Below are 20,527 nucleotides of genomic sequence, written 5' to 3'. Positions count from 1 at the left end.
CTTCCACCAGTCTGTACGCTAAAGAGCTAAAGCTCTGCATCTTTACCTGCCTGTCCTCCTGAACGCCAAAGGGCTAAAGCCCTGTGTACTTACCTTTATATCCACCTGAGAGCGAAGAGTTAAAAGCCTTGTCATCTTGCCTATATGTCCTCTTCAGCCACCTGGAAGCAGAAGAGCTAAAGCTCTGTGTCCTCACCTGCACGTCCACCTGTAAGTCAGAGGATTGAAGCCTGTGTACTCACCTGTATACTTACCTGTACGCCCAAAAGCCAAAGCCCTGTGTTCTCACCTGTATACCTACCTGTACGCCCAACAGCTAATGTCCCGTGTACTCACCTGTATACTTACCTGTACGCCCAAAAGCTAAAGCCCTGTGTACTCACCCGTTTACCCACCTGTATGCCCAAAAGCCAAAGCCCTGTGTACTAGAGCCCGACCGATATGCGTTTTTTCGGGCCGATGCCGATACAGATATTAGGGAGTAAGAAAAGACAGATAACGATATATCGGCCGATATTCTTTATTTGTATATTATAGTTCAGTACACATATACTGCAGTATATTATACTACAGTACTGTACATAAAATACACTATATACTTAAACATAATATACTGTATATGAATAAATACAATGCAATCCAATGATCACTCACAAATGTGGTGATCCAACACTTATATTGATGTGACAGAGATATGTACTATAGGCAAGAAGTTAACAATAAACTTTATTATCCAAATGAGTCGGATATCAGTGCACTAAACAGTAAACTTGACTTATTATAAATAACTTTAAAACACAAAGAGAACAAAATACATATAACTTGCATCATTTGCAGTTTTGACGAGAATAACGTTATAAAGAGAAACTTATGAAGTCATTGATTATTATTAGCTTTACAGTAAGTTGTGTAATAGTTACTTCACAAATTAGTTAGCCACTCACCGTTACGAAGACAATGCTTGACGGAGCACATACTAATGTACGCTATGTTTAATGTTGTGCACAACGTTTTATAACACAAACCCAGGGTCCCGTGCAAACTTTAGACTTTTATAAACTAAAGGGTCTTCTCTCCGCCTCTTTTATTTAGCAAGGGTGTAGAGTTGCGCGAGCTTATTGAATCAATTGCTCTGAAATTAGCATGTTAACTAACAACACAAGCAGCAGTAATCTCATATAGTGTTATATAAGTGCACGGCTGCGCGTAGTTTAAACGTGTCATTTCTCCGTCTCGCGTCATTTCTCCCGCGTGCGTTTTAACTCGCAAGTCGACAAAGAAACAGATTAAAAACACCAAATGTAAACGGGAGTGCGTCTCTCTTGTCCACTTTTTATCCAATCGACCAAAGCGCGTCTTAATACCAGGTGTAAAAATGTTGTGAAGAAGACACTGCGTGACTGCTTCCATGTCACCTGAACTGAGAGACTGACTGAAGTGAAGGGGCGGGGGATTGGCTGGTGTCACTACAGTGAGTGACCTGGGTCACCATTAGCAACAAGTAGGGCGCACTCTGCTGGACAAACAAGTACTTACACCTGTCAAAGGCATTTAATGTGTTCTGTAACAAACGTTCATATCGGCGCATATCTGCGGCTTATACGCCGATACAGATATATCTGCGACATGCTCATATCGGCCGATAAAATCGGCAAAACGATAAATCGGTCGGGCTCTACTGTGTACTCACCCGTATACCCACCTGTACGCCCAAAAGCCAAAGCCCTGTGTACTCACCTGTATATCCACCTGTTTGCCCAAAAGCTAAAGCCCTGTGTACTCACCTGTATACCTACTTGTACGCCCAAAAGCTAAAGCCCTGTGTACTCACCTGTATACCTACTTGTACGCCCAAAAGCTAAAGCCCTGTGTACTCACCTGTATACCTACTTGTACGCCCAAAAGCTAAAGCCCTGTGTACTCACCTGTATACCTACTTGTACGCCCAAAAGCTAAACCCCTGTGTACTCACTTGTATACCTACTTGTATGCCCGAAAGCTTAAGCCCCGTGTACTCACCTGTATATCCACCTGTACGCCCAAAAGCTAAAGCCCTGTGTACTCACCTGTATTATCTACCTGTACACCCAAAACCTAAAGCTCTGTGTACTCACCTGTATATCTACCTGTATGCCCAAAAACCAAAGCCCTGTGTACTCACCTGTATACACACCTGTCCGCCCAAAAGCTAAAGCCCTGTGTACTCGCCGTATATGCACCAGTGCGCCCAAGAACTAAAGCCCTGTGTACTTGCTCATATACCTACCTACAAGCCCAAGAGTTAAAGCCCTGTGTAATTGCCCGTATACCTACCTGCAAGCCCAAGAGTTAAAGTCCTGTACCTACCTGTAAGCCCTCCTGGAGCCGAAGAGACCAAGTCCCGAGTACCTACCTGTATGCCCACCTGTGAGCCGAGGAGATAAAGTCCCGAACACTCATCTGTGAGTTGAAGAGACCAAATCCGGAGTACTTACCTGTACGCCTACCTGTGAGCCAAGGAGTTAAAGTCCTGTGTACTCACCTGTACCTTTCACCCACAAGTCAAGGAGTTAATGCTGGTGTCCTGAGTTGAACGTTGTGTCCTCCAGCCACGGAAGCTTTTAAATAGCTCATTTCCCCTTCCCTTTTTCCCTTAATTTAAATAAAGCTTTGTTACAATTTTATCTCTCTTGTCTGTCTGTTAGTTGGGGTGTTTCGGGAACTCCTCGGGGTGGAAATAGAGGGAGGAGCGTGACCCACAGTATTGGTGGTCCGCTCCGACCTGTGACATATGCATGGGCTACAAAAGGGACTCAATTTGTTTTATCAAAGTGCAAACATATTTAATCCCATATATAACCCATGTAGACAAGTGGTTCCCAACCCTTTTCACTTTAAGGCCCCTTAGTTGCCCACAACAATATTTGAAGGCCCCCCACTCACTCAATTTTTTCCAAATAAAATTAACTAGAGCTTGGATTGACTAGACAGATGTATATTGCCTACTAAAATGGCCAAAAAAATAAGAAACATCTTGATTTTAGCTTGTTTTAGCTTATTTTATTTCATTTTTTTTAATATATATTTTTTAATATAATTTTAAGTCCCCGTTGGAAATCTGCTGAGGCCCCCTGGATGAGAAACACTGCTGTAGACAGACTCCTGTAGGCACCAAATGGGAGCTATCTGGTTAAACCATATGGGACCAATATGAAGCCCATCATCAGCCCATCTGGGCTACATAAGACCTACCTGGGTCCCATCACTAACCAGTGTTGGGAGTAACGCATTACAAAATATAATATATTACAGTAATATATTTGTTTTTGCTGTAACGCAGTACTATAACGCATTACTGATAAAAAATTGGTAATATTTTACTCGTTACAGTCTTAGTAACGAGTGCGTTACAACAATGCATTTCAAAAATAGACCGTGTTATTTTTATTTTTGACCAATGCGCGCGACCAGCATCCAAACAGGAAAAAGCTGCGTGTAAAATAACGTTCGTATTTCTGTTTCCAGGTGCTGTATGCAGCATGTTCATTTTACTTTAATTTTGTATTTGAACTGCGATTTGGACGCGGTGCGCGTCAAATAAAGATGCGTTTCTTAAAAAGAGCCGAATCTGGAAGTCCGCGTCTGTATAAACATTGACTAAAGTGGTCACAATCAGGTCCGGTAGCGCAGCACACGCATAAATCTGTGAATGAGAGCACTAAGTAAAAACAACAGAAAGTTTCTATCGGTCTCTTTTGCTGCTTGAACCTCAGAAGTAAAGAGACTTTTAAAAAGCTTGCCAGTAAAATCCATATCAACAACAGCAATTACAAGGTAAGCTAACGTTGCTATTGTTACAGTCCATATACATAATAGATTGCTAGGCTATTCCTATGCTATCTACAGTTTTATTACAAACAGCAACCAAAACTAAAACGTAACATTAGTGTAGACTTAACCATGGTTATCTAAATAGTACATTTAAAGGCGGAGTCCACGATGTTTGAAAAACGCGTTGGAAAAGGAGACGGGCCGACTACCAAAACACACTTATAGCCAATCAAATCAAATGAAATGCCGGGTTGCGTATGTGTGGGGCGGGTCTATCAACAGAAGGTCCAGATTCTATTGGGGTAGGGGCGTGTTTGTTTAGGTGATTTCAAATATCAACATTGGCTTTCAAACATCATGGACTCCGCCTTTAAACATCACTGTTTAAAGTTTTTACCAGCCTTTGTATGGCAGCCTATATTCATTGTTTGGCAAAAAGCAGTGTTTTCTGTTTGTCTGTGTTTTATATGTTAGTCTACATGTAATCCTTATATTGTACTGAAATTAGCTGTATTCCTTGAGGTCTGATCCTCCAATAGCACTTTTTGATAAGTTGTGTCAACCCAGTGCACGCCAGGTTTGTGCTGTGAATCTGAATTAAAAGTGAATTAAAGAAAAGAAATGAAAAGAAGTTGTGTGTCTTGCCATGTTATTAGTTAGGTTGCATTATAGTGGGCTCTAGCTCTATTGTGTTTGGTATGTGTACCATAATTTACCAGATCATTTGTCTATGTTTATGATTCTGACAGTGATTGTTACTGTATTTTGCCATAAGTCTTCACTGTGCCTATTCAAAGCTCGAGGGCCAACACATAACTTCTAGATTTATAAGCAGCAATAAACTACATTTTAACGTTTTATAATGCCAAGTCATACTTCTGTTTTTTTGATATTTTGATAAAAGTAACTCAAAAGTAACTCAAAAGTAGTGTAACTTATTACAGTTCTAGAGACAGTAATATTGTAATGTAACTAATTACTTTCAAATTACAGTAATTTGTAATATATAATGTATTACACTTTGGAAGTAACTTTCCCAACACTGTCACTAATCCATGTAGACAAACTATTGCAGGAACCAAATGGGGGCTACCTGGTTAACCCATATGGAGCCCATCATCCACCTATCTGGGGCCACCATGGAAACTGAGGACAAAATTAACTGGATCCCAGTTGGGGAGCGCATGTGGGCCCTACGTATTAGCCCAGGTGCAACCCCTTTGGGCCCCACATGGGTCCTTTGGCTGGGTATAGAGATCTTCAGGTCTTTCTCTATTGGACCAGCACCAACAAGGATGCCCATTTCTCACTCCTCCTTACAATGGTAAATTAAAATTAATAGATGAATAAGCACTGGGTTATAATCGGATGAGTAACTGAAGCACTCTGCTCTGGGTTCATTGTGTTTGGGATTTAATTGTTATTTCAGAGTGTAATGAATTCGACTGTCTGTTTACAGATGCTTTTCTCTCTCTGTTAATTGCCAGTTGTGGTGTTTGGCTTCCTTCCACAAAGTTAAGAAGAAGAATATGGCCTTAACAAGCTGCTGAAGCAGAGCAACCTGCGTGTGTTTATGACTGGAACGAAACAGCGCAGTCATGCGTCTTTTGTGTGAGATGAAAAATGAATTTGATTAAGGAGTATTATGAGATGAGAGACATTTTGTGTTAGACGTATTTATAAGAGATGTGAAAGAAGTGGAAAGTATTCAGCGAGATATGGGAAGTATTTTGAGATGTATTCAGTGAGGGATACTGTGAAGCATTGTGAATGATGTAAGAGGTGTTTTAAAAGATTTTAGGGATTTTGTGATTTCACTATAGTCATGCAAACTGTGGACAAAGAATGTGAGATGATTAAATAGCCAAGGTTTAAAATGGCATGTATTTAAAAAAAAAAAATTACTGATCAATAGTTTTTGTGTTGAGTATGTCTGCTTATCAGGGACATGATTTTGGGCATTGGGTGGCTGTAGACCATCAGAAAAAGCTACATAGAAGCTGTCACTGGGATGATACACTTTAAAAAAGGTCCTAATATGTACCATTTAGGCACAAAAGTGTGATTTATGAAAGGGTACCGCTCCAGTGACAGCTTTTGTACCTTTTCTTCCAAGAGTTAATGTAGCTGCATTTTCCATTACCCTTCAAATTGCACAAATTTAAAATGTTCCCAATGGAAACATGGCAATTTTGCATAAAGTCCCATATATTGCAAAATATATGAAAAAAATATTGCAAAAGGAATATATCACAAAACGTCTCGGTTACTATCGTAACCTCGGTTCCCTGAGAGACGGGAACGAGACATTGCGTCCGCTGACGCTATGGGAAACTCCTCCCTCTTACGGCTTCTGAAGCTTTTATTGAACAACGCCAGTGCTCCGGCCAATGCCGCCCACGACAGCCCCACAGGGGCGGGACCTCCGCCACTACACAGCCTGTTTAAGCGGCAAAATACCCAGATTCTTTCGATTGAACGAACAGTAGAGCTGATCTGAGCAGTGACACGGCGGCTTACGCAATGTCTCGTTCCCGTCTCTCAGGGAACCGAGGTTACGATAGTAACCGAGACGTTCCCTTTCGAGAGCGGTCACTCGACATTGCGTCCGCTGACGCTATGGGGAATGTATTCAAACACGCCGTGAGAACAGCGAAGAGCAGCTCCAGTGAAGCTTACTCAAGTCTGTGCACCACAATGCCTGAGTCGGTGCACAATCCCCGTCCAGTCTGTGTAAGCCAACGCACAGTAGATTGGATGCCTGAGTCTCTAGGGACTCAATCAAGAGCTTATACAGAACAGAATGCATACAGTCACAGGCTGCATGTAGGTCTTATTGCAGCCCTACAGCAGATAAGCAACCTGTAACATTACAACAGCAATGGCTAGGCCGACCCAATGTGGGCGGTAGCAAGCATATCCACGCAGAGTATTTGCTGGTATTAACATATGATGCACGATGGCCAAGATAGCTAGCGTGAAAGTACAAGGAAGAAGCGAAAACGCGGCTCCATATTAATACATCAGCTGTACTGGCCATCCAGTACAAACTATGAAGAGGCGTCGGATAGTGCGACTGCCGAATTAGAATAACACTGCTATGCCAATGTGGCAGTAATGTGCTGCCCTCATTATCACCTAATGATCCAGTGAACCCAGCTGGATCCCAGCAGCTGACTGCTTAGGTGGAGCAGGGAAATTTCTTAGAATGAGCTGGGCAGGTCACAGCGATCGTTAACAAATGCCACAGCCCATCTCTGAAGCATAAAGAGTTGCTCTAACAGTAATGTCAGAGCGGAGTGCTTAGATAAATGTATAAGACTCATACCGGGCACAGCTCACATCAGCTAGATGGGAAGGTACTATGCAACCGTCTATGCTCTAACTGCGCTGAGGGTGGTTTTGGCACATAGTCCCTTAAGGGCATGTACAGCCCATGACGGCACTAAAATATGCAAATGATTGGCCACTTCTCTCACTTAAGAGAATTAATTGTGCCTGGCCACTGCGCACCCAAGGCACCAGCATGAAATGCAGCGATAGCTGCATGAAAAACTTTTGGGGTAGACAGCCCACTTTTCCTTCATCTGTGCACTGCTGCAAAGATAGAACATTCGACACGTGACAGTGCACCGGGTCGTAGTCATTGCTTCACACCATTACAGGTGCTGCGTAAAGAGGGCGTCTTGTAGAAAGGGCTCGCTGTCCTTACTGATTTTGCGTGTATAAGCAGCAAAACCAAAATAGGGCAACACGTAACCGCTGGCACTTGGCCGAGCACAACGTGTTTCATACAAAGCGCAACTCTGATAAGGACAAAGCTTACACTTTCCACCATCATGTACTGATTCATTACGTCCAAACAATCTCAAACATTCTAAAGTCCTTAACAGCCCTTAAGTCTGTGTCGCATTTGCGGCAGCCAGGACATAAGCTGCTTAATGAAGAGCAGACGCAAATTGCTGTCTGGTACAGTAGGTAGTGCGCTGTGAACTTGTAAGCCGGTCAACCACGGAGGCGTTTGTCACCAGCACAGCAGTGTCTCGGGTGGAATATCTCAGAGCAGACTCATATCCAGAGTGCTCCTGAGAGGGACGGCTCGCATGAAGCACATAAACGTAAAGCTGGCATGCACACCGTGCTTATATGCTCACACGCACGCATGCAGAAACTACTTTAATCAAAGGAGTGTGTCTGTGGCTGGTTGGTACAATCCCAAACGGGCAATAAGATAGCAGGATGCGCATTACACTCAGCTAAGAGGGAACAGCGTTACACCCTGTGAATGTGTGCGGGTCTACATAAAACCTGCTATAAGCACCACCGGCGTGGCTAGTAGTCTCCTATCACAACAGAGGTCATAGTCAACGGTGAGAGAATAGTGGCTGCACAAGCTGTTCTACCTCTCTCGTCAGGTAAAAACTATATTACCCGTTCGTAAACTCCAGACTCAGTACCGGCGCGCTGCGCTGATTGTGCGACAGGACTGCACAGCTGGGGTGGTCTGTGTCGAATCAAATTGGCAGCCGCTCTGGGTAATAGTATATACAAATACCCTATAAAGCGGGTGTTCATAATTCTCTCCCTTCTGTATCACAGCAGCGTTAGCCAAGGGAGGAATTGAGTGCTGTACAGGGTAAGGTAATGGGCTAAACATTGCCGAGCAATCGGGATGTTGTAGCTCCATATTGACATGTTTGCAATGGCTCCGATCACACATGCGTGTGCCTATTATAGTATATGTTGTCAGCTGTGGAACAAGCCTGCTGCTAAACATAGGTGTGTGAGCCACCCATCATATGGAGACGTTACAAACCCATGACAAATCATAATAGCGCCGAGCAAGCCATATGTGCCTGAGAGGCTGCTGTAGGGCCACAGGGGTTGTGTGTTCAGACATGCACTGATGGCCGACCAGTCAAAACTGTCACAGCTCACCGCTTGGATGGCTGAATGCAGGATACAAGTGCAGATTCGACTCCACGCATCTGGGACATTTCTGTAACGGATTGCAGCGCACAGGATTCCAGTTACATATTGTGTGGCATAAAGCAATGGTGTGTTACACAGCGCCATGGAAGAACAGAGCTAGGTTCTGCAATAGCACCGAGCGAGGAGATACACTCCTTATACACTGGAACGGATAGTAACCGGTCGTCTGTGTGTGTCGGGTGCCACATACTGTGTGCTTTGAAGCAAGGTTGCCATTTAATAGAGTTTGTTAACAGCTGTACAGTTATGTTGCAAACTCCTGAACTGTACCACATAGTGCACAACCCAGACGTGTGTGAATCATCTAGCGGAGTGATCCGCTGAAGGGCACTGGCTCACTTGCCGCACATAGAGCCATATAAAAACCAAGTCTGGGTCTGCAGTGGCTTGCTGCTTTGTGCAAGGTCGGATGCAGAACCCGAGAGAAAGAGAGACACTTCCTTAAGAATGAACAACTTAGTAACAGCTCGCCACGCGCACGCAGGGAGTCAGATACCTGTGTTTGTAGTGAGATATTGCCCGAACACTGCACGGATGTGTAAGGCATGATAGTAATCCTCTGTTGGTACAGCAACATAACTCCTACAAGTTTACATCCGCATCGGCTCACTGCATTCAGCCAGGGAGCTAAGAGCAAGATGAGTGAGGAGAGAGATAGCCTCTCTATTCAATGCCAATATACATAAATAGCCAGGCGTGTAGGCTGCTATTAATGATGTGTATATATACAAATATACGTATGAGTATACATATAGTGTCAAGCAGTACAATGAGTCTATTTAATGCAGATATACATTAATAGCCAGGCGTGCAGGCTGCTATTAATGTATAAATATATATAAATATACATATGAGTATATATATAGTGCCAAGCAGTACAATGAGTCTCTATTTAATGCAGACATACATTAATAGCCAGGCGTGCAGGCTGCTATTAATGTATAAATATATATAAATATACATATGAGTATATATATAGTGACAAGCAGTACAATGAGTCTCTATTTAATGCAGATATACATTAATAGCCAGGCGTGTGGGCTGCTATTAATGTATAAATATATATAAATATACGTATGAGTATATATATAGTGGAATGCAGTACAATAAGCCTCTATTCAATGCAAATATACATTAATAGCCAGACGTATAGGCTGCTATAAGAAATGTGTATATATATATATAGTGCAATCCGTAAGTATAGAGCAACGTTGCCACCAATCGGGGGCGTGCGAGATGCATTGTGCACTGCTTAGATGTGTGTGTGTGTCGAGACAGATCGCTGTGCGAAGCGAGCGGCCACACTCAACACACTTCGCTATACTCGGTCGGTCCCCATTGCTCTGCAGCTCGTGTGTAACGGATGCATGGTGAGCGGGGTTGAGCACTGTGAGTTGTGCATTGCGTTTTGATACGGATCGCTACTCAGTGCGAAGGATCAAACCCGACATTATCCTCCCCCCTTTTTCTTTGCAGCGCGTGTTTAACGGGCACATTCAGAGTATGGCTGAGCGCTGTGCGCTATGTATCCTCCGTAAGAGCTGTATATTGCTAAATATATGGTCTCAATTGGCACATAGTTGAAAGAGGACAGGTGCAGAGGGAATGTCAACAGGGCACAGAAGGATGTTGTGCTGATTGGTAGCTCGCTGCCCGTCAGCGGCCATTGAACACAACATCTGAAAGCATTAAGCATAGCCAACACATATTCCCGTCGTCACCCGAAACAGACGAGGGGCGTGAATGTGTGTGTGGTGTGTGATGCGGTACCATCACTGATCATACGAAGAGCAATAAGTGTAGCATGGATAACAGGCACAAGTATAACTCTCTGTATACGTAACGTTTCTTCTCGTATAATTTTTGCGGCAGCTTAGACACATTAATGGTGTATTGCTGCCCCTCTCAGTACGTCCGAAGAATAGCAGGTCCTTGTGAACATATGACGCTACGCAAAATAGCGCGCGTAGTGACGTGGCCAAAATGGGCGCGGCTTATGCTGGACAGCCTGAGGCGAGCACAATGTTATGTTAGGCCAGCCGCTGTGCTAATGGCTGAAACGTCTAAAATCAGCCAGAGCGCACTGTATCACACAAAGAAGCCAAGGAAAATATTAAGTTACATCCACACAAGCGTCACAGACGGCCATGTCGCAGGTGAAGGTCTTATGAAAGGAGCCGTCTGCACGCTGTGCTCGCATGCGACCGGTCCCGAAGGGGGTCTGTGCATGCTAGCACTGGCCGAAGTGCGTTAAATTACAAAGCAGACACCAGGGTGGGGTCTAATCATGTAAGGGGAGCGGCCGAAGCACGCTATAAGTACAGGACAAACATATATGAGAGGGTATTGCAACGGTATAAATGTATTGTGCACACTGTGGCATTTTCCGCACTGCGTAGGTGGGGAAAGGAAGCCTTGTGTCTTTCCCGCGTCCGTAACCTCGGATACCCCGGGGGTATGAGGCTAATAGGGCGGGTAACGTTACCGTGGAACGCACGCGACGTTCTCCTCAGTTTGACAGCATTGCCACCAACGGCGCTCTGGCGGCGGTGGTTTGCTGCCGAGAACGCAGTGATTCGATATATCTCGGAGTCCATAAGATACACGGTCCTTCACTCGAGGCGCGAAGCTCAAAATCCTTGTAAAATTCTGCCAGAACGCGTGTAAGGGACGCGATCCTTGCGTCCCTCACAAGTGCGACGATCTACGGCGAGACGCTTCAGTCACGGTGAAGAGAAAGAATCTGAGTATTTTGCCGCCTAAACAGGCTATATAGTAGCGGAAGTCCCGCCCCTATAAGGCTGTCATGGGCGGCATTGGCCAGAACACTGGCGTTGTTCAATAAAAGCTTCAGAAACCGGAAGAGGGAGGAGTTTCCCATAGCGTCAGCGGACGCAATGTCGAGTGATCGCTCTCGAAAGGGAACTGCAATGGAAACCATCATGTTTGCATTTACAGGTCACCTGACGTGCGTAAAAGTCATTTGGTCATTTAAAAAAAAAAATATAGAGCAGTATGTTTGATTTAAGAACAAGACAGAAGGGGTGTGTTCAACTTCATGTGATGTCACAAGAACCAACAAGCGCATGATATCAAAATATTGCAAGAACAATTTGGGAGTCGACTGCTCTGTATGCTTTCGAGCCACACTTGCAGTATTTTCATGTCATCTGCATGTCTTTTTGGATGGTGGTGTATGAAGTCGAACACACTTGTCGGCATGTTTTTTGGAATGACTTCGCAAGACTAAAAAAAGGTTTTAGTTGCATAACATTGGTTAATGGAAATGCTGTCATTTGGCAATTTTTGCAACATTTTAAAAAATAACATTAAAGTTTTGTGCAAATCTTTATTGAAATTGCAGTTTATGAGAGAACAAACACAGGGTCAGAATGATTTGTCACTAACTGTGCGTTCACACCAGACAAGTAAATAAATCAGCTTGGTGTCCACATACAGCGACGAAGATTTTGTCCTCCATTGTTGTTTCGTATTTCTGCCTCCGCTGGCTACATCGTAATTACGTCACTAATAGAGCAAGCTCCTGATTGGTTATGTTGCAGTGGGAATATTCAATAAAGGTCAGATTTATCAACTCGCGCGAATCACATATTATGTGCGTCAAATGCCTAAAACGCTTAATTCGCACCGCGTCATTCGTGTGAATCGTCTAATTTGCGCTGATGTCTATCGCGTCTTTGCATTGACTTAAAGGGGTCATAGCGTGAAAATCTGACTTTTTTTCATGTTTAAGTACAATAATTGGGTCCTCAGTGCTTCTATCAACCTAGAAAACATGAAAAAGAACAACCCAGTAACTTTGTTTGGGTAACCCATTCTTTGCAAGCAATAAAAAATTAGGTCGTTCAGATTTTGCCTGTTTTGTGAGGTAGGTAGGAAGGCCAATTACAATAATACTACCCCTTAATCTGTACTATCCAACCATATCACTGCCATTTAGTGCAGAGAGAGAAAAAATAATAATTGACAGTACAATTGAGTTTCAATTTCAACAAACCACCATCATTGCGATCAGTGTTTGCATTTAATCCGCTCATTTGCATTTTAACCTCTCGACGCGCACTAGCTCGGGGGCGGAAATACGTCAGTTTTTTTTTAACGCTGCTAACAATATCTATATAGCCTACTGTTTACAAACAATAATAATATTACCATTACTATACATCGTTTAAAAGGTCTACGGGTTTAGCATCAGTCTATGGTCTCTGTTTTGAGATACAGATGCTCTAGCATCATAAATATAGTATTTTGTTACAAAAGTCCAGATGACAACATGCAAAATATAAACGGGACTCCTTACCTTTGTGTTGATATAATGATCGCGAATCGAATCCAGTCTGATTCAGATGTGTGAATAACCCATAAAAACTCTTCAATTAAATACATCCAATGACCATTTTTGTCCACAAATGCGTATAATCCATGAAATGTAGATATATTGTCCATTGTTTACATCAGATTTCTCATGCACGTCTTGTAATAGATTATAATATACAATCTAAGGAATGTTTACATCGTAACACTTGTATATGAGATTACACTCGCGTTCAAAACCAGCGCTCAAACTTTGTTTCTAAAAGTAGGCGGGAGTATAATACATAATATTCAAACAGCGCTGTCAAATATCGTGACGTCATCTGACTCACGCGTTCCTCCAATGACTACGTGGAAAATATTGATAGACAGAATGTGTAGCTAGTAAGATAACGAATCCAACTATCTTTGTGTGACGTTTTATTTCCTGGTGTGGAAACGACATTTTATACGCTTACATAAGGATAAATAATAAAAAGAACGAACGTGTATGCATGTAAACAAAAGACTTTTATTTTGGGGCTGACTGGCACTTAGAAAAGGCACAAGTCTTACAAAAACTCTTGCAAGAACCTAAATTTTGAAATAAAACTTCTTCAGACTTGTGGCTTTGGCATCATTGCTTTTCTAGGTTTCACACACATATTTATCATTAAGATTTTTAGTATTAAAAAAGATGTTATGCAAAAAATGTTGATTACAATGTACTTCAGCCTCTCTAACTTTTTAATTTTTATTTTAAAATAATTTTGAAACCTGGAAAATGAAGCTCAAATCAGCTTCTATCTAATGATACCACAGTTATGCTTATACTCTAAATGGTTTAGTAAAAACAATTATTTTAGTGAAAGTAGGTATTTTCATGGTTTGGGCCAGAGTGGGGGTGCTTTTCAAGAGGTTAAAGGACACCTCCATTCGTGTCAATTTTAACATGCTATAATAAATTATCTGTGGAGTACCAAATTATCTGTGGACACCAAATACTTATTTACATTTTTAAAAAAATATCATAATATGACACCTTTAACATGTAAATCACTTCATTCGCGTCTGGTGTGGATGCACTAAAAGGATTCTTTTTGTTTTTCACCCTTAACAAAGAGAGAGGGGAATTTAGATCATCATGATCTATCACTAGTTGTTCATTAACAGGCTGACAAAATGTCTCACTACTTAGCTGTGGTCTGCTCTTAGAAAATAAGATAAGATATAAATTACATCACACAAGCACACACATTTAATCTGCCTTAAACTCCACTTTAACAGTTGACCAAATTAATTTGTCTATATAAGCAGATCTGTCTGTAATAGGCAGACCAAATGTTTAACGGGGCACATAATGAAAGCAGAAGAGAATTGTTTGTGGTTAACACACAGACATTCTGACACACCTCTTGATAGCTTTTTAACTCTTTCACCACCAGCGTTTTTAAAAAAGTTGCCAGCCAGCGCCAGCGTTTTTCATGATTTCCACCAAAGTTTAATGCCTTCCAGAAAATGTTCTTCTTTAAATATATAAACATACAATATACCAAATGAAAGAACAGACCCTCTGCTTTCAAACAAAAAAAACTGTTTCATCCTACCTTGAGTAGTTCTTTTGTAATCAGCTTTTGAATATGGGTAGGTTTCTGCAAAAACACCACATTTTGAACAAAAAGCAAAGATAAATCCATTTTTGTGACGAACTTTTCATAGAGATCCCATTCAGAGCGATCTTTAAAACAGACACGGACATGCAGCAGCTTGCCATAGGGCAATACTTCCGGGTTTAAAAAGTTGCGGAAGGGCGCCACCTTGTGGATAATAGCGGTATTGCGGAAAGACGGAAAATATCGTCATTGGCGGGGAAGTGTTTTCTCTTATTTGACGAGATATCTCTTCAATGGCGGTGAAAGAGTTAAAATGGGACATTATATATTAGTAATTAGTCATTTCCTCTGGATAATAGACAATACACAAATACTTTATCTGTACCTGTAACTGGTGATGGGCGATTTCGAAGCACGCTTCATGAGGCTTCAAAACAATTACGAATCTTTTGTTTCGAATCAGTGGTTCGGAGCTTGTTTCAAACTGGCCAAAGTCACGTGATTTTAGCAAACGAGGCTTCATTACGTCATAACTGTTTCGAAACGTTTCAAAAATCCAACAATTCACCACTAGGGGGAGTTTATCACACATGACCAGTGTAGGTGAACTCGGGTCAGTTTTATTATAAAAGTTCATAAAACATTCATCCTTCTGACTAATAATAACACTACCAATTTGTCTACTTTTTGTTTATAGACAGATTTAATGACAAAAATATGCAGAATTAAAAAGAGAGTTCGTTTTAATGATGTGTTTGCCATATAAATAAAACTAAAACACCGGATACACGTTTAATTATGTCTTAATTAAATTAAATACTGTATTTTTCTTAAAAACATATTTTTAGAAAAATCTTGCTATTATTTTTAAGTGTAAAATGTTTGGACAGATCTTGCTGCTTTTACACTATTTTGACAAGCAGAAGTCGCCAGCGTGTATGGTGTTTCGAACGCTTCGAAAAACTGAATCAATTTGTAAAGCAATTGGTTCAATTGATTCGAAGCTTCGAAAAGCTTCGTTTCTCCCATCACTACCTGTAACTGGCCGTTTCTCAATGTCAAGGATACTTCCTTAGCAGGGCTAAGTCCTTACAATTCACTTTCTTCAGAGGCTAGGCGAGGCTCCTCTTAAGCATTCGGAGAACACGTAAATGGAACAGGCAAGTGCACGTCATTGCGTCAATCAAAGGTGTGCTTTCGGTGCTGCACGCATAGGATTGTGGGTGATTTCAGCACGCGAAGGATACACATATGCATCCTTTCCTGTGTATGGGATATTTCTCGAACGAAGGACTCAAATTCCGAGGATCCTCGACATTGGGAACAGTCCTTCGACGGACGTTGATGACGTAGCATCCTTGAAATTCTGGCTTCCGAGGATCCTTTCTTGACATTGAGAAACGGCTAGTGTTTCTGCCAAATCTTCTTCTTCGGTTTTATTGGCGGTTGGCAAACCAGCTTAAAGGTGTATTACCGCCACCTAGTGGACTGGAGCAGCAGATGATAACCTAAGATGATAACACGTTAACTTAGCCTATTATAATCAATTAATTTACCCAGTAGATTTTAGATAAATAATTATATAATCAAGATTTTGTGTGTTGTTTTCCCAATGGGTGTTCTGTGTTCATATTTCGCAGCCAAACAATTTTTTTTATATAGATATAGAACAGTGGTATTTGTTCATATTTGTTCAGTGGTACTTTATTACTTTTTCAGAAAAGAATGTTAATTTTGATTGGGATGAAAGTGGTTTTGATGTAAGAGGAGAAGGTGGCATGATTATTCCCACACCAAACAGCATTCTCACTCCGCAGCAACTGGAGGAACTCAAGAATAATTTTGACCCACTGGAACAATCTGAATCTTTTGGGGTGAATGTTTACTTGAATACACAACAGTATGTGGTATGTGTTTTAAGTTAAACAACCACATACAAATATATTAAACAACTTGAAATAAAATAAAACCATGAATTACCAATGCTGGATATTTTCATACTCTAATCAATAATAAAATGGCACTTAAACCATTTTGTTGTCTTATTAAAGGTGCAGTGTGTAACTTTTAGAAGGATCTCGTGACGGAAATGCAATATAATATACATAACTATATTATTAGGGGTGTATAAAGACCTTACATAATAAACTGTTATGTGTTATTACCTTAGAATGAGCCATTTTTATCTACATACACTGCGAGTCCCCTTACATGGAAGGCGCCATTTTGTGCCACCATGTTTCTACAGTAGCCCTAAACGGACAAACTGCTGTACAACGCGTGTTTTATCACTACTGTACAACAACATGTTTATCCTTTGGCGCAAGGTTATTATAGTTTTGCTTTTTTATTTTAGTATCGTTTTCCATTTTGCTTTAAATGTAAGTTTAGTTTTAGTTAGTTTCATGAATGGTTTTGTTAGTTTTAGTTTAGTTTTTATTTTGCAAGCACATTTCTATTTAGTTTTTATTTTATTTCATTTCAGTTATAGTTTTAGTAATTATAGTTTAGCAGCTAACAGCAGCTAGACTGACATATTTATCTCAGTTAACTGATGTTGCTGTCAGCCTCAGCTAACCTCACATGCATAAAGCGCCATCTACAAGTAAAGACTCCTTAAAAGTTTGTAAACATTGCAACGTCTCCGGGTGGGTGGGGATTAGTTGGAGGCAAAAAGAGGCGCGGACGCAATGCTGACAAGCGTATGCTTGGACGTTTTAGGAGGGATTTATTAAACATAGATGCAGAAGAAGGTTCGGAACTGTCCGAATATGTAAAGTTACTGACTCTGCGTGACAGCTATTTTTATTAAATTAACTCTGTAACAGTTCGTTTTTGTATCTTGTTCTCATTGGAAACATTTTAACCAGGTTTTGGATATTTCCTACATATAAAGTATTTTCGGCTGGTTTGGGGGATTTTGTCAAGGCTTATTGTCTAATGTAACCTATCGCTGGGGTAACTATGATTAACAATGGGGATTATTTTAAGAGATCATTCAAAGGATGGCAAACACATCTATCGCTGTTTGTTTGTTTAACATTTAAGCTAGTTAGTGCACTGACGGTTGACTTATCATCACCTATAAAACAGAAACTTTCTGATTTGTACTAGATAAGACCAATACATATGATAGATTATTTTACCTGATATGAAGTCCGCACTGCAAACACGAGCATTATTTGCGATCGTCTCCGTCCATTCAACCACAATTGTCTTCTTTATTTCTGTGAAGGAATGTCTGCCGGGATCCGGTAAAACTTTAGTTTTGAATGAAAAGTGCTGTTACTTCTATTTTGACAGCCAAAAACACAAGAGGACGTCAATTTAAAGTCAAAACCTCAAACTTTTAGCGCGCCTGCTGCTATGATTTCTTCATGTTTTGCCTCCAGTAGTGATGGGTCGTTCGCGAACGAGCGGCTCTAAGAGCTGATTCTTTGTAGCGAACGAGCAGAGCCGAATCTTCAGACGCATGCAGGGGAGCCGGCTCTTCTAAGGGAGCCGAGCCAGAAGAGCCGAATCTATGAAAAGAGCCGGACTGCCATCACTAAAATGTAGAGCCAGCGCTTGAGCCGAAAGAGCCGAATCAATGGAAAGAGCCGGACTGCCCATCACTAGCCTCCAGCTAGAGCGGTGACGTCACAGTGACGTAGGCGATTAAGGGGTCTATTATAAAGCCTGTTCAGATTTTCCGCCACGGGATGAGAGCTTATTAATTACGAAAACGAATACTTATTTTTGATAATTATTATTTTATTTCAGTTAGTTTTTCAATAACTGTTACTCGTTTCGTTTAGTTTTAGTTTTTCATTTATTATGAATTTTTAATTTTATTTCAGTTAACGAAAATGTTTTTTAGCTGATAGTTTTAGTCTTAGTTTCAGTTTTCGTTTACGAAAATAACCTTGCTTTGGCGGCTACTGTAGCTTCTCTATGCGTTTCGGTGAATGGTGGACTGAGCCAGTGGTTGCAATTCACAATCTCACTGCTAGATGCCGCTAAAATCTACACACTGCACATTTAAATTGGTTTGTCAATAATTGTTTAACTTATGTACTGTATTAATACTTCGTTTCTCATCAACAATTCTACATTTCTAACTGTTCATTATGCTTTAACTGTTTAATACACCACTGCTAATACACGTCTTGGAGTGGCTCCATCCTAGCCACAGTCACCTATTGCTTGCTCACTGAGGCTAAGGGGTGTTTTCCCAGACAGGGATTAGCTTAAGCTTTAGGCTTAATTATGAAATATTTAACAAACATGCCTTACTTAAAACATTACTTGTGTGCATTTTGAGACACTGATGTATTTTAAGAGATGTAATTGCAGGTTGTTTTCAGTTTGGACACCTTACATTTATTTCAGGCTAAGGCTAGTCCATGTTAAATCATATTAATATAAAAGTTCAGACTGAACAAAACGTTTAATACACTTAATATAACAAAATGGTCTAATAAAGGTGCAAACTTATCTGCGAACATTGCATTTTCTCTCTCTTCATGTGACTTTTGTAATTTTACATATATACACGACTGATTAGTGCCCTCTTGAGGAAGACACTGTACTGCACATTGGGTCTCACTAGGGCACAGAACTGCTTCGTTTGAACATTTATTGGGAAAACAAAATATAAAAGTATTGATAATATAATTATTTATCTTAAAAAACTACTGGGTTAACTAATAGATTATAATTGGCTAAGTTAACGTGTTATCATCTGCTGCTCACACTCCAGTCCACTAGGTGGCGGTAATACACCTTTAAGCTGGTTTGCCAACCGCCAATAAAACCGAAGAAGAAGAAGATTTGGCAGCAACAGTTACAGGTACATATAAATTATTTGTGTATTGTGTTGTGACCAAAGGCACAGAACTGTGCATTCTGATGCGTGTATTTGTGGAGCAGATCGTGTGGATCTTTCGCATGCATTTGTGGATCACAGCGTGTGGATTTCTCGCTTGCATTTGTGGATTGCAATATGTGGGTCTCTCACAAGCATTTGTAAAGTCTCGTTCGCGCATGTGGATCTCTTGTGCGCATTTGAGTTACCGTGCGCGCATCTGGATTTATTGTGTGTATTTGTAAATTACCGTGCGCACGTCTGGATTTATTGTGTGCATTTGTGAATTACCGTGTGTGTGTTTGGATTTATTGTGTGCATTTGTGGGAGGTTTTGAGACTGTATTCACTCCATAATTTTTCACTTGTAATTCATTAAAAAGCCAGTAGGGGAGACTGGGGCTTCTTGCATTTTCAGGAGCTATCAGAAGATAAAACCAATTCACACCGATCCAACGAAACGTAATTTAGAATAAATTTGTTTGTTGGAGTTTGGTGGCCTTTAGACTTTTCACAAAAATGTTTTTGCCTGTATGCCCATATATATGAAAGACATTTTTTATATTTTTTCCTACGAATCTTGTCTGATTTTATTAAAATGACTGAGACACACTATTGCTAATTTATTAGCATGTTAATAATTGCCAAATCATCGTGACAGCTCTCCATCATTGGTTGCTGCTACGTTACCTGGATCATCCAGGCTGCGATGCTAGCTGACAGAGGCAGGAAGTTTAACTTTACGAGTAGCTCATGAGGGCAAATGTTAATAGTAGCCCTTGTAAAAGAAAAAAGTTTACAGAAATATAAAACAGTGGGACACCATGGCTTGGTGAAGTCCGGAAAATATGTATATGGCAAATTGCAAAAGAGATTTTTCTGTAAGCCATTTTTTCTGTAAGCCATGATTTAGTTAGTGATAGAGGACTCCATTAGGTTGGGGCTCCGAAGGG

The 20,527-nt window shown here is 41.0% G+C and overlaps 1 protein-coding gene across 1 annotated transcript in view; it reads right to left on the bottom strand.

Moving 5' to 3' along the window:
* The window catches only part of LOC129455390 (SH3 and cysteine-rich domain-containing protein 2), a 213,808-nt gene extending 204,101 nt beyond the window's left edge, over positions 1-9,707 (bottom strand). Inside the window, exon 1 of the mRNA XM_073858057.1 lies at positions 6,385-9,707. The gene's annotated coding sequence lies outside the window, so the exon portion shown is untranslated. The remainder of the gene's footprint in view (positions 1-6,384) is intronic.
* Positions 9,708-20,527: the final 10,820 nt, after the last annotated feature.

Source organism: Misgurnus anguillicaudatus, chromosome 20, assembly GCF_027580225.2.
Source record: "Misgurnus anguillicaudatus chromosome 20, ASM2758022v2, whole genome shotgun sequence".
In the NCBI taxonomy this organism is placed as follows: domain Eukaryota; kingdom Metazoa; phylum Chordata; class Actinopteri; order Cypriniformes; family Cobitidae; genus Misgurnus; species Misgurnus anguillicaudatus.
The sequence above is the reverse complement of the archived record's forward strand: the minus strand, read 5'-3'. Positions and strand labels throughout refer to the sequence as shown.